At 46.9% G+C, this 14,600-nt stretch overlaps 1 pseudogene; it reads right to left on the reverse strand.

The window, feature by feature from the left end:
• Positions 1-2,288: 2,288 nt before the first annotated feature.
• Positions 2,289-2,434, reverse strand: LOC114229912 (small nucleolar RNA SNORA48; annotated as a pseudogene).
• Between the last annotated feature and the right edge of the window lie 12,166 nt (positions 2,435-14,600).

A 14,600-nucleotide genomic window follows, 5' to 3' on the forward strand; every position in this document is an offset into this window, starting at 1 on the left:
TAAATTTTTTTAAAAAAATCAGTGGAAAAATATCCTCGGGTGAGGATTAACAACAAAAAGAAAATAATACATAAATAAAAAAATAAGTAAAAACAGCTTGTCCTGATTTCCCTCCTCCAGGGTCCCTCCTTGCTGGAGGCTTCTGGCACTGGGGGTGTCCAGCAATTGGGAGCTTCCTGTCCAGAGGGGGCTTTACCGGACCCCCTGGACTCCTGAAGAAACTCAGTCCCCCACCTCTGGTCCTCTGCTGGCTCCCTTAGTGAATGTGTTTGTTGGGGGTGGCAGCGGGGTGAGCTGCCAGCAGGAACTGGACCCCACACAGCTTTCATTCAACGTCCAGGCACTTCCCAGTATACCTGAGACAAAGGCAAAGGCTGCCTCCTGATACGCCCAAGTCCCTTAGATTGGCAACCTCCCCACTGGGTCTGTATATCCCTTGTCCAGCCCCCCTCTGGCACTCACCACCTCTCACACTGACCCTCTGCAGAATATGACACTCTCACAAGGTCATCCATTCACTCATTCATTTGCCAAATGCTTATTATGTGGTATGCACTATTCTAAATCCTAGGGATAATGCAGTGATCAGACCCAGCCTCTACCCTTTAAGGAGCTGCTGACATTATAGTGGGAAGACATAGATAAGTAAACAGAACACAGAAGGAGATCTACCAAGGGTTTGAATCCAGGCCTGTCTCCCCCTCACAGTCTCACTCTCTTGCCAACAGTCTGTCACCAGTCAGGGACTCAGGAGCCTGCCATTCTCAGTTCCTGACTTTAACCTGCCTCTGCCTCAGTTTCTCTCTCCAGAAAATGGGCACACGCGCGTGTGCACACACACACAGAGACCAAAACTAAAACAAACAAACAAACAAACAAAAAACCACAAGAGAAAATGGGCACACTTCTGCTTCCTTTTTCTCCAAGGTGTTGGAGGAAATTAATGAGTTAAGAGTGTTCCCATTTGGCCGGCATGGCTCAGTGGCCTATGAAGCAGGAGGTCAAGGTCTGATTCCCAGTCAGGGCACATGCCTGGGTTGTGAGCTTGATCCCCAGTGTGGGACATGCAGGAGGCAGCCAATAGATGATTCTCTTTCATCATTGATGTTTCTATCTCTCTCTCTCCCTCTCCCTTCTCTGAAATCAATAAAAATATTAAGAGAGAGAAAGAGAGAGAGAGAGAGAGAGAGAGAGAGAGAGAGAGAGAGAGAAATAGGTTTTACCAGACAGAACAGGAAGTAGAGCAGAAGTCCACACCTTAGCTGAGCTCCCATTATGTGCCAGGCATTTGCTAGGCTAGATGTCATACATGCATTACATCCTTTTATCCTTCTCCCAAGCCAATGAGGGTAGAGATCCTTAGCTCTGTTTTGTAGGTGAGGAGCAGATGGAATGACTTGTCTAAAGTCACACAGCAAGTGAACAATAGAACTGAGACTTAAACCCTATCATTTGGGTCACAGAGGGAGAGCTGGGATTGCTGACACATCAGCCCACTTTCTTCCCTCATCCTTAACTGTGGCCAAGAAGGTGGAGATTCACCTGAGGATGAGTGGGGGCTGGCTCTGGGCATTGCTTTTCCTGCCCATTTGGCCAGCAATGATGGGGCACCTATGAAGTGCCAGGCCCTTGACAGAGGTTTGCAGACTCTGGGCTCCTGGAGTGCCAGGCTGGGCCAGGAGGGACGCCTGAGGCCAGGCCCCTGCCCCACACCCACCTGCCTGGGAGCAGAGTTGTGGGGAGGGGGCAGACATGGCCTGGTGCCCACCATGTTGCTCTTGGATGGCAGCCGGCCTAGGGAACACTGGGGCTCTTATGCGGAAGGGTTACCCTGAGCTCCTGCCCAGGCCCCATTCCGGCCCAGGCCTGGTTCCTTCCTCTGACCCAGCCCTGTGTTTTCTTGTCTTCTTTCTTTCATTTTTTAAAAACAATTTTTATTTTGAGAAAGTTCTAAAATATAGGGAAATGTACAGTTGCTGCTCAGAACTGACAATTGTTCTTACCATTTTTTCCCAACCCTTTTCTACCCTGGCTTCTCCTACAGGTTTTGTGGAGGTCTGGCCTGCCTCTTCAAAATGGAGGTGACACTGACAGCAACTGAGTGGTGAAAGGTTGGGTGTTAGAGCCAGACAGCTGTGGATTTGAATCCTGAAAATGTGTGACCTTAGATAATGTTAAGCCTCAGTTTTGTGTTCTGTAAAATGTAAATAGTAGCTCTTCTGCGAGGTCTCAGTGTGATGATGATATAAAACCCAACGCGCACAGCCCATGTTCAGTAAAGAGGATATATATATATCTCAGGCATGAAACAGCTCTGGCCACCAAGACAGGCATCAAGCTAGGATGAACTAAGGGACTGTATGTCTGCTTTGCCCCTGATTGATATAAGAGCAACACCACCAATCAGCTGTCTCCTTGCCCATTGCCAGGGGGTAAGAGGGCCAATATTAATATTAGCAACTACGGTCCTACATGAGACCTACCCCAAGGTATGGGGAACACACTCCTATGACCAAGAGGGAGGGACTGTGAGGGTCACCCCTCCTCCAGCCTTCGTATTTCCTCATTTCCCACCCATTGGACACATATGTCCAATTTCTACCCTGTAGATACAATGCCAGGAACTGCAGACTGTCCAGGGCATTGTGCTGTTGTCAAAGAGCCTGGCACTGATATTGGCAGCCTGGGAAAGCTTGTGGGGAGGCCCCTTAGACCAAGTCACATGGAGGAGAATGGGCTAGGAAGGATCGAGGCTCCCTCTGGGCCAGTCCTGTGGCTTCCCAGAGTCGCAGCATCCCAGTCTGCTTGTCCTCTTGTCCCAGACACTGTGGGTCTGTGTCCTCCTCACACCTCTGGGTCTTGGCTTGCACATTTGTTTGGAGGAGAGAGGGGGCCTGGATAGCTGGGAAGTGGCAGAGGCTAGACAAGAAGGATAGAAGATTACTGGTCTGAAGGGATCAGGAAACAAGCCCCAGAGAGGCCCTCACCCTTCTTTACCTTGCCTGATGCCCACTTGGAGCACGTAAGGTTTTGTTTGGGTACAAATAACAGAAAACTTTAGTGACAAGGACTTAAACAAAACAGGGGTTTATTCATCCCTCACTTAGCTTCAAATCTGGAGGTGGGTGAATGTGGGTTTGAAGTCAGGGTTGTGGTCTCTTCAACTTTCTAGACTTTTCCCTCATGGTTACAAGATGGTAGCTTCAACTCTTGCCATCACACGGTGCTCAGGAAGGAGGAAGGAAGAAGCCACAAAGAGTTGTTACACTCAGTAACTTCTGATTTTTATCTTTTTGGCCACACTGACACATGGCCCCCCTGGCCTCAAAGTAGGCTGGGAAGTATATCCATTCTGCTGGACAGATCATCTTTCCTAACAAAACAAGGGTCTGTTGAAAAGAAGTGCTGACTGAGCATTGGGCAAGCTCTTAATCTCTGCATCACTAATCTCCTCATCAGCCCCAAATATCTTCTTTAAAACACAGATTTAACCAAGTCATTCTGAAACCATTGTAATTAGCTAGTTATCTATATATATAAAAACCTAGAGAGAGGAACTAAGATGGCGGCATAGTTAAACAACTAATCTGCTGCCTCACACAACAATTTCAAAAATACAACTAAAAGACAAAAACGTCTACCACCCAGAACCACGGGAAAGCTGGCTGAGTGGAAGATTTACAACTAAGAAGAGAAAGGAACACAATCGCTGAAAAGCTGAGGTACGGAGGCACGCGAATCGGGCCGGCGGCGGGCGGCTGGGTGGGCGGCTTTTCTTCAACCCGCAGGGAGACAAGCTCCCGATCACTCTGAAATCCAGTTTCTGGGGACACTCGGGGGACCCAGGCACCTACGGGGAGAAGCTGGACTCTCGGCCATCGGGTCGGAAAGTGAGAGTGACTTTTTTGCAGAGGTGCGCCCAGCAATCATTGTTTACTGCGCTGGAGCGCAGGGCGCAGGGACTTGGAAAAGTGGAAAGGCAGAGACAGCTGACGGCAGCCATCGCCGTTGGCCACGCCCCAGCCTAGTGACGCCCTGAGACCCCACCCAGCCCTGAGACCCCGCCCCGCACATTCTACAAACCCGCCCAGGCTCCACTCAGCGGCTTTTGCATATAAATGGCCTGTTCTGTGGCAGCTCAACCAAATTAACTGCAGCTCCAGTCAGACTGCTCCAAAACCGCCCAAGCAAAGGAGGAGAAAACTAGCCCTTGCTGTAGCTCCTGCTGGGGGACACACAGTACACAAGGGTACACCAAGAGTGTCCACCTCAAGTAACTGGGAGGCTGACCCGTTGAACCAATAGGACACCTTGTACACAAAACTACCCTACCAACTTAGGGAAGCAGAGAATATGAGAAGGCAAGGAAACAGATCACAAACCAAAGAAATGGAGGAGAACAAGCGAATGGACATAGAGTTCAAAACCACGGTTATAAGGTTTTTCAAGAATTTCATGGAAAAGGCCGATAAATTCAATGAGGACCAACTAGAAATTAAACATACACTGACTGAGATAAAAAATATTATACAGAGACCCAAAAGCAGACTAGAGGATTGCAAGAATCAACTCAAAGATTTGGAATACAAAGAGGCCAAGGACACTCCTCCAGAGAAGCATGAAGAGAAGAGAATTCAGAAAGTTGAAGATAGTGTAAGAAGCCTCTGGGACAACTTCAAGCGAACCAACATCAGAATTATGGGGGTACCAGAAGAAGAGAGAGAGCAAGATGCTGAAAACCTATTTGAAGAAATAATGAACGAAAATTTCCCCCACCTGATGAAAGAAATAGACTTACAAGTCCAGGAAGTGCACAGAACCCCAAACAAGAGAAATCCAAAGAGGACCACACCAAGACACATCATAATTAAAATGCCAAGAGCAAAAGACAAAGAGAGAATCTTACAAGCAGCAAGAGAAAAACAGTTAGTTACCTACAAGGGAGCTCCCATACGATTATCAGCTAATTTCTCAACAGAAACCATGCAGGCCAGACGGGAGTGGCAAGAAATATTCAAAGTGATGAATAGCAGGAACCTACAACCAAGACTACTCTACCCAGCAAAGTTATCATTCAGAATTGAAGGGCAGATAAAGAGCTTCACAGATAAGAAAAAGCTAAAGGAGTTCATCACCACCAAACCAGCATTATATGAAATGCTGAAAGGTATTCTTTAAAAAGAGGAAAAGAAGAAGAAAGATAAAAATTATGAACAACAAATACATATCTATCAACAAGTGAATCTAAAAGTCAAGCGAATTAAAAATCTGAGGAACAGAATAAACTGGTGAACTTAATAGAATCAGGCATAGAATGGGAGTGGATTGATAATTCTCAGGGGGAAAGGGGTGTCTGTGTGGGGAGTATGGGAAGAGACTGGACAAAAATCATACACCTATGGATAAGGACAGCGGGGGGGGGGAGGTAAGGGCAGAGGGGGGTAGGAGCTGGGTGGTGGGGAGATATATGGGGAAAAAGGAGAAACAATTGTAATCTGAACAATAAAGATTCATTAAAAAAAAAACAAAAAACCTAAGCAACCAGTCGACCGGTGACTATGACGTGCACTGACCACCAGGGGGCAGATGCTCAACGCACAAGCATGAAAACATGGAACAGACTGATAAGTCTCGGGGGGCGGGGGGCGGGGGGAAGGCGGGAAGAGATTAACCAGAGATCTTATATGCATCCTAGAGGCCCAGTGTAAAGATTCGTGCACTGGTGGGGTCCTTCGGCCTGGCCTGCGGGGACCAGGCCGAAACCAGTAGTCTAACATCCCCCAAGGGGTCTCGGATTGTGAGAGGGCACAGGCCAGACCGAGGGCCTCTAGTTAATAATAAGAAAGGAGACCCTAGCTGGTTTGGCTCAGTGGATAGAGCATCAGCCTGCGGACTGAAGGGTCCCAGGTTCAATTCCAGTCAAGGGCACATGTCCGAGTGTGGGCTCAATCCCTAGTAGGGGGCATGAAGGAGGCAGCCAATCAATGATTCTTTCTCATCATTGATGTTTCTCTCTCTTCCTCTCCCTTCCTCTCTGAAATCAATAAAAATATATGTATTTAAAAAATAATAAGAAGAAAGGAACAAAGGGGGAAGCCAGGCATTATAGGCATGTCATTTGGGCAGCTTCACCAGGAAGATACAATTTCACTCTCCCCAGGGAACCACCAGCCCATCCCCTGCACATTACTGGGGGAAGAAATATAAAAAAGGGGGAGATAGATGCATGCGAGTGAAGTTGGGGTGACTAAGGAAGGTGTTGTCAGTCACACCTGGGAACAGATATCGTTGGCTAGAATGGGTGTGCCCACTGTAAACCTGAGAAAATTTGGGAATACAGAATCCTTTAAACAGGAGTTCTCTCTTTTGTTGGTCTCGGCTCTTGTAGCATTTGGCTCTCTTGTATTCGCCTGTATGGCCCATGGCCATGCAGATCCCACATGCAATGGACTGATGGACTGCAGTGTGGAAACACAAATTAAGCTAGCCCGATGCTGTATCGCACTGTGCAGACATGGAACAGAAACTTTGGACATTGACTCTGATTTTAGCTCTTCTGAAGCTGAAGTTATGCTTCTTCCTTGGTGGGACAAGGGGAGATGGGACCTTGGACACTCAGGGATATAATTCCACACAAATAAAAATCACTCATTCTTCTGTGTGAGTCTCAGAAAATTCTTTTTCTCAGGATATCATAAGAATTCCACTCCCATGGGCACCAGGTGGGGATGAGGACCGCTCCCCACCATTAACAATTCCTCCACTTTAGCTACTTTCTTCCCACTACTCTCTGGCATCTCCAGCAACTCAGCCTGGCCTCAGGACTCTTCAAGACTGGCCTCTGCTGCTCTCTACTGTCCCTTCTCCTATCTCTTCAGAGACACCTGCTCTGTGGTCCCACTGCACTGAGCCCCAGGCAGGCCCTCCTGAATGTGTCTGATTGTTCTCACCGTGGTGCCTTTGCACTTGCTGCCCTGTTGCTGAGAGGGTCCTCCCTTGGTTCTGCCTGCCCATGCCCTCCTCCCTCCAGCCATCCCACCAGATGCCTGCCATTCAGCTTTCAAGTATTCCTTGTTCTCAGAGACCCTTCCTGACCACCCCAAACTGGACACCTAAACCCTTTCTCTCTCTCTCTCTCTCTCTCTCTCTCTCTCTCTCTCTCTCTCTCTCTCTCTCTCTCTTTCTCTCTCTCTCTCTCCTCTCTCTCTCTCTCTCCAGCTCCTCATTTTTCTTTGAGGTCCTGGCCCTCTCCTATTTCTAGTCCAAACCTGTAGAGAATATTTATGAGTTTGTTTGAGCCAAACTGACAACATACAGGGGAGTATGATCTCAAATGCTCCGAAGAAAGACAGTTTTGCAGTTTCTTTTATGCATTTGAAATTAATCAGGGAAGTAAGGAAGGATCCATTAGGGTAGGAGAAAGCAAAGTGAGGATTGGATTATAAGATTATGTGCTCTCTTAAGGGTGGTTATGCCTTCTAGAGATATTACTTCTGGCATTTCAAAGGTGTATTAATCTAGATGCACAAGGACAATAAACAAGACTGGCTTAAAAACCTTTCACTAAAGGTTTTTAAGTTATAGGCCTGGGCGTGATCTGCCCATTTAGGAATTTATGATTTATTGCAGCACCCCTTTTTTGTCCCCAGGGGTTTGGATGGAGCCAACACTTCTCCTTTGCTCTCCTGGTGGGTATATGCTCTGAACCTTGGCTAATGTGACTATTCCACCGCCACCCCCCTCAGGCTATTGTGATTGGGTCAAGGATGAGCACGTGACTGAAGCAGGGCCAATGAGGGCCAATCTGAGTTGCTCATTGGAACTAATAGGAAACTAACTCTCAGAGGTTACTGAGATATGAAGACGTAAGCCCAGAGCTGCTTAAGAGAGCCTGCCTGTGAATGAAGCCAACACAGGAAATAGGAGGGCCAAGAGATGGAGCAGTGCCTGGATGCAGCCATGCCTGAAGCCAAAATTACCTCTTTGAACATTTCATTTATGTGAGCCAAATAAGTTTTTTCTTAAGCTAATTTGACTTCTTATTTTACTCATAAATAAAAGACTCCTAATAAATGACCTCTGGGTAGAAACTCCTCCCTCCGTTGTGTCTCCACTATCCTCTTCTGGCTCCTAGGCCGTGGTACTCATCCTACCTAATAATAGACAAATATGCAAATTGACCATACCTCTGACACACCCACAAGCCACATCCACCATCCAATCAGAGTGAGTATGCAAATTAACCCAACCAAGATGGCTACAGCCACAGAGAGCAAGGTTTCCTAGGTAACAGAGGAAGCCAAGCTTTCCACCTGTCCTTGCCAGGCCTAAGCCTCCACTCAAGATACAAAGTTTCAATTATAGAAGGTAAACAAATTCAAACAGAAATGGCGGCAGAATGGACCTTGAGAGAGCAGGCCAGGGTTGCCCCCGGCAACAGGGGAAGCAAAGCTTTCCGCACACCCTGTCCGGGCCCACCCACTTAAGGCAACAAAGTTTCAATTATAACCCCAACACAAATGGCTGCGGGTTGCGGAGGGAGCCCCAGGCTTGGCTCCGCTCCAGGCTACAAAGTTTCAATTGTAGAAGGAAAATAAATTCCTGATACCAGGGCCTCTGCTTGGGTTGCCAAGGGGCGTGGCTGGCCTGCAAACTACCACAGGCCCCTCGCTCAGGCCGCCCCACGCCCCAAGGGAACCCCCACCCTGATCCGGGACGCCCTTCGGGGCAAACCAGCTGGCCCCCACCCCTGCACCAGGCCTCTATCCTATCTAATAAAAGAGTAATATGCAGATTGATCATCACTGGAACACACAATATAGCTGCCCCCATGTGGTCAAAGATCCTGCCCCCATGTGGACACAAGATGGCCACCACAAGATGGCCAGCAGGAGAGAGCAGTTGGGAGGGACCAGGCCTACAAGGGAGGGCAGTTGGAGGTGATCAACCCTGCAAGGAGAGGGCAGTTAGGGGTGACCAGGCCTGCAGGAGAGGGCAGTTAGGGGCAAACAGGCTGGCAGAGGAGGGAAGTTAGGGGGTGATCAGGCTGGCAGGCAGAAGCGGTTAGGGGCAATCAGGAAGGCAGGGAGGCAAGCAGTTGGGAGCCAGCAGTCCTGGATTGTGAGAGGGATCCCATATTGGAGAGGGTACAGGCTGGGCTGAGGGACAACCCCTCTCCGTGCACGAATTTCATGCACCAGGCCTCTACTTGTTTATAAGTCAGCAAATTCATCTTGTTCTTGCTCCTATTTGCTTGAAACCTTTCATGGCTTCCCATTGCTTTTAGGATAAAGACCTGTATTAAATATCTATTACTGCATAAAAATTACCCCAAAACTTAAAATAAACATTTGGCTAGCTGCTGGCGGAAGACCTCCATTTCTTTCTATGTGAGCCTCTCCACGGACTGCTTGAGTGACCTCATAACCTATCAGCTGGTTTCCCTCTGAGCTGATGATCCAGGAGAGACTGACCCTGCCCTTTTATGACTTACTCTCAAAAGTCACACTTCAACACTTGAACCTTATTCTAATTGTCAGAGTGAATCACTAATATCGAAGTAAGAACATCCAAACCTGTATAAAATTTTTACCAAAATTTATTTAAGCCAAATAGAAAATACACCTGGAAGTAAGATCTCAACAGACTGAGATCAATGCAGTGGAGAATAATAGTTTGCAGTGTTATTTATGCATTTGCGATTAAGGAGGGAACTTAATGAAGGTTACACAGAGGTGGGAAAAAGCAAGGTGGGGACCCAATTACAGGGTAGTTAAGACTACATGGTCTCAGCCCTGGCAGGGTGCTAAGTTGCTTAGAGTGTCGTACCGATATGCCAAGGTTGTGGGTTTGATCCAGGGTCAGGACACATACAAGAATCAACCAATGAATGCATAAATAAGTTTCTCTCTCTCAAATCAACGAAAAAAAAGAAAGACTATGTGGTCTCGGCCCTAGCCCATGTGGCTCAGTTGGTTGAGCATTGTCCTGTGCACTGAAAGGTTGCTGGTTCGACTCCCGGTCAGGGCACATACCCAAGTTGCGAGTCCAATCCCTGGCTGGGGTGTGTATAGGAGGCAATTGATGGATGTTTCTCTTGCACATTGATTTTTCTCTCCCTCTCCCTCTAAAATCAATAAAAACATATTAGGGAAAAAAAAAAAAAAAAGCCCTGGTTGGTGTGGCTCATTTGCTTGGGCATTGTCCCATGCACCAAGAGGTTGTTGGTGGGTTTGAATCCTAGCAGTGCCTCCAAAAAAAAAAAAGAAAGAAAGAAAAAAAGAGAGGTTGTTGGTTTGGGCACATGCTTGGGTTGTGGGCTCGATCCCTGGCTGGGGGTTGGGGCATGCAGGAGGCAGCCCATTGATGTTTCTCTCTCTCTCCCTCTCCCTTCCTCTCTCTCTAAAAAATCAACTTAAAAAAGAAATATATAGCATAATCTATATTTTTAAAAAAAAAAAGACTATGTGCTCTCTTGAGGATGGTCATGGTTCAGAAGGAGGAGTCTGAAAGGGGGCATTTCAAGGGTGTGTTAACCTAGATGCACAGGGCTGGTTTAAGGCAAAGGTAAACCTTTTACCAAATAAATTACATGCCTGGGGCATGACTACCCAGCATGTTCTGCCCAGTTAAGAATTTATGATCAGATCACCCTGTGAAGTTACTTTCTGTAGAATCCCTTTTTTATCCACATTAAGTACAGCCCACATGGGGGTGGGGAGTGGGGTAGAAGGAGGAGATTAAATTTGACCTCTTGAAGAGCACAATATAAAGAAATTTGTGGATATATTTTATTTTATTTTTTGTTAATCCTTACCTGAGGATTTTCCATTGATTTTTATTTTTTTAGAGAGAGTGGAGGAGAGAGGGAGAGACAGAGAGAAACAGCAGTGTGAGAGAGACACATCAGTGGTTGCCTCCTGCACACACCCCGACCCGGGCTGGGGAACCTGCAACCAAGGTAGGTGCCCTTGACCGGAATCCAACATGCAGCCCTTCAGTCCGCAGGCTGATCCTCTATTCACTGAGCCAAACCGGTTAGGGCTGTGGATACATTTTAGAACCACCACAAGATCAGATCTTATTCTGGTGTTTGTCATCTGAACTGTTTGCTAGGTTTGAGAAATACCTCCATTTTATGTGGCACAGTTCACTCTCATGATAGAAGCTCAAAGCGCTAGCTACTCCCCCAGTTTCTCTTCTAGCTGAGGTTTAAGTTCTGCCAATTCACCGCATCACCCAGAGAACCAGTGATGCCAGGAGTGGGGATCAGGAGTCCCAGGAGGAATGTTGCCTGGTGGGGGCCATGGTAACAAGACAGAGCTCCTGGGCTCGGGGCAGTGAGATCTCGCCCAGCGTGCAGGCTAGCTGGGCTATGGCACAGGCAGCAGTGCCGTGTCGGTGGTGACAGTGGTGTCCTTGTGTACCTGTTCTGTGATGCTGGTTATGTAGCCCAAGCCCAGTTCTTTAGTGCGCTTGGTAGTATTTGTAATCCTCACCCAAGGATATTCTTTCCCATTGATTTTAAAAATTTTGGTTCTATTAGATTTCATTACATAATACAGAATATTCGTCATGTTTTATGCTAGCACCTACATTTAAAACATATATTCTTTTATTGATTTCAGATAGGAAGGGAGAAGGAGAGAGAGAGAGATGGAAACATCAATGATGAGAGAGAATCATTGATCGGCTGCCTCCTGCATGCCCCACACTGGGGATCGAGCCCACAACCCAGGGATGTGCCCTGACCAGGAATCAAACTGTGACCTCCTGGTTCATAGGTCGATGCTCAACCACTGAGCCACACCAGCCAGGCCACATGTTTTACATCACTAAGTTTGGGGGTGGTTTATTATGTAATAAAGGTTCCCAGAATAACCAAGTAATCATACCTTTCTTCCTATAATGAGATTTTCCTTGAGGAGCCCCACTCTCAGCTCCTGTGCTCTGGATATGAATGACCTCCACCCCCCTGGTTTCTGCTAGAATGATTGGGAAGGAATTGCCAAATGGAGATGTCTGGAACCCAGAGCTGTTGGGTAGCCTTCTTTGTCACCTATTAGAGAGCATCTGCCAGAGAACGGAGCCAGAGGAAAGAAAGCAGAAAAGAGAATGAGTCTTTTTTCTCTTCAGCTAAGACAGCAGAAGAGAGGATTTACTATACACGTTACATTCAGCCACAACTGAGAACAGAATGAGTCCAGACTATCACAGGTCTAACACAAAGGACCAAAAAGGGCTGTTTTTGTACAAGCAAGGTGGGTCTTTCAAAAGGGGGTCTCGGTGATAAGATGGCCATGGCTATTCTGAGTCCATTAAGAAGTTCCAAACAGGCATGCAGTCCAACAATTTGTAGTAGCAGCCCTGGCCTCTGGCTTTCCTGTTTCTGCTCCTGTGGCTTCAATGGGTGCACAAACTAGCAATCTGCTTGGAGCTTGGCCTCATCTTTTTTAATTTCTCTTGATTGCTGAAAGTATTACAAATGCCCCCCCCTCTCCCCGCCGGCTAGTGACCTCTCTGCCTCATCTTTCTTCTTTTGCACTTCAGCCTGCACATTTGATTCTTCCTCCATTTGGCTTTCGTGGTGTGGAGGTTTCTAAAGAAGATGGCACTCATTTTAGGAGCAAGAGACTGAGTCTTGATCCAGCTGTTTCTGAAGCCAAACTCATCCCTGGACTTTAAAATTGCATAAGCCAGTAAATTCACTAACTTGCTTACACCTATGTGAGATGGGATATCTGTTACTTGCAACTGAATGAAAATGCTCCTTGAAGGTCAGGAAGTTTGACGGGGTCTGAGCAAGTTCCCAGCACAGGGTGATTAGGGTAACACAGAGGTCTCTAGAGAGTGTGGAAAAAGGAATTTATTTTTCCTCAGCCCCTATTCTATGGCAGGGCCATGGAATGAGACAGAATCTCTGTCCTGGAGGACCTCATGGGTACAAACGAGTCATTGCAATTATAATAAAGGGCTGCAAAAGAAAATGCCACTGCAACCAGAGCATATAGTAGGACTGAGCCTAGGTGGGGGTAGGGCAGGGAGGGTCTCCCTGAGGAAGCCACAAGCAAACTGAGACTTGAAGACTAAATAGGAAGGCTGGGGGTGGGGTGGGGGGTGGGGTGGGGCATGTTCCAGGAAGAGGGAACAGCATGTTCCAGGGTTCCAGGCCCCTGAGGCAAGAAGATGCTCTTCACCTTCAAGAAGGGAGATGTGTCACTAGGTAAGGAGAAGGACTGGGTGGGCAGGAACCGGTCCCTCAGGACATACTAAGATTTTTAGCAATGAACAATGAAACACACTCCAACTAGGTGAAGTTCACCAAACTATCAGTAGCACCCTGGCGGGTTGCTCAGTAGTTAGAAAGTTGGCCCACGGACCAAAGTGTCATAGGTTTGATTTCCATCAAGGGCATATCCGTTGGTTGTGTGTGCAGGAGGCAACCAATTGACATATCTATCTCACATCAATGTTTCTCTCATTCTCCTCCTCCTCCCTCCCTTCTACTCTCTCTAAAAATCAATGGTCAATATTCAGTTTCCTATATATGCACATGTTAACCTTAAAAAAAAATAAATGTTAGCCCTGACCAGTTTAGCTCAGTGGATAGAGCATTGGCTTGCAGACTTAAGGGTCCCAGGTTCGATTCTGGTCAAGGGCATGTACCTTGGTTGTGGGCACATACCCAGTAGGGAGTGTGCAGGGGGAAGCTGATCGATGTTTCTAACTCTCTATCCCTCTCCCTTGCTCTCTGTAAAAAATCAATAAAACATATTTTAAAATAAATAAATAAATGTTATTTTAAAATCATTAAAAAAAAAATCAATGGACAATATTGTGGTGAAGGCCTGGGGTGGGGGACAGGTGCGGGTAGAAGGAGTCAATGGGGGAAAGAAGGGGACATCTATAATACTTTCAACAATAAAGATTTCAAAAAATGTAGATGCTCCTAGCAGGCATGACTCAGTGGTTGAGCATCAACCTATGAACCAGGGAGTGAGATCAGTCTCTCAAAACCACAGGGTCTAAGAATGGAGCAAATATGTTACCCAAAGGAAGAGTTAAATAAAGGCTGATGAGTAGGCCAGACATCAGGTGTGCTCCCAGGTAGGTGACTAAATTAGAGCTCTCAAAGAGAGGTGTCCTCTGGAGGGAAATGTCCTGGGAAGGGCCAGGTGGCCTTAGGGGCTCAGGAAAAGTCATCCTAGTCTCTTCTGCATTAAACCAAACAGTAAGGTCCTGGGGCTGGTCTACTTTGCCCAGCAAATAAAATAAAATAAATAAAATAAAATAAAATAAATAAAAGAGGAGCATTTTCCATCTAGTGGCCATCGGGGTCATTGCACAGGTCCATTTACAGGACTGGAAGTTGCTTTGTTAGTGTGAAGTTCCTGGACAGATGAAGCACCGTTTGTGGACATGGAACCTGGGAGTGTCAGAACAGAGACCTGTGCTCTCTATAACGTGGCCTTGGCACAGGGCAGTGTAAGTGAGGTTGTTATGTGGACAGATGGTCAGAGAGAGAAGTTGTATTTTTTTAAAAAAAACATTTTTATTGATTTCAGAGAGGATGGGAGAGGGAGAGATAGAGATAGAAACAT

This window comes from Eptesicus fuscus, chromosome 6 (genome assembly GCF_027574615.1).
Source record: "Eptesicus fuscus isolate TK198812 chromosome 6, DD_ASM_mEF_20220401, whole genome shotgun sequence".
In the NCBI taxonomy this organism is placed as follows: domain Eukaryota; kingdom Metazoa; phylum Chordata; class Mammalia; order Chiroptera; family Vespertilionidae; genus Eptesicus; species Eptesicus fuscus.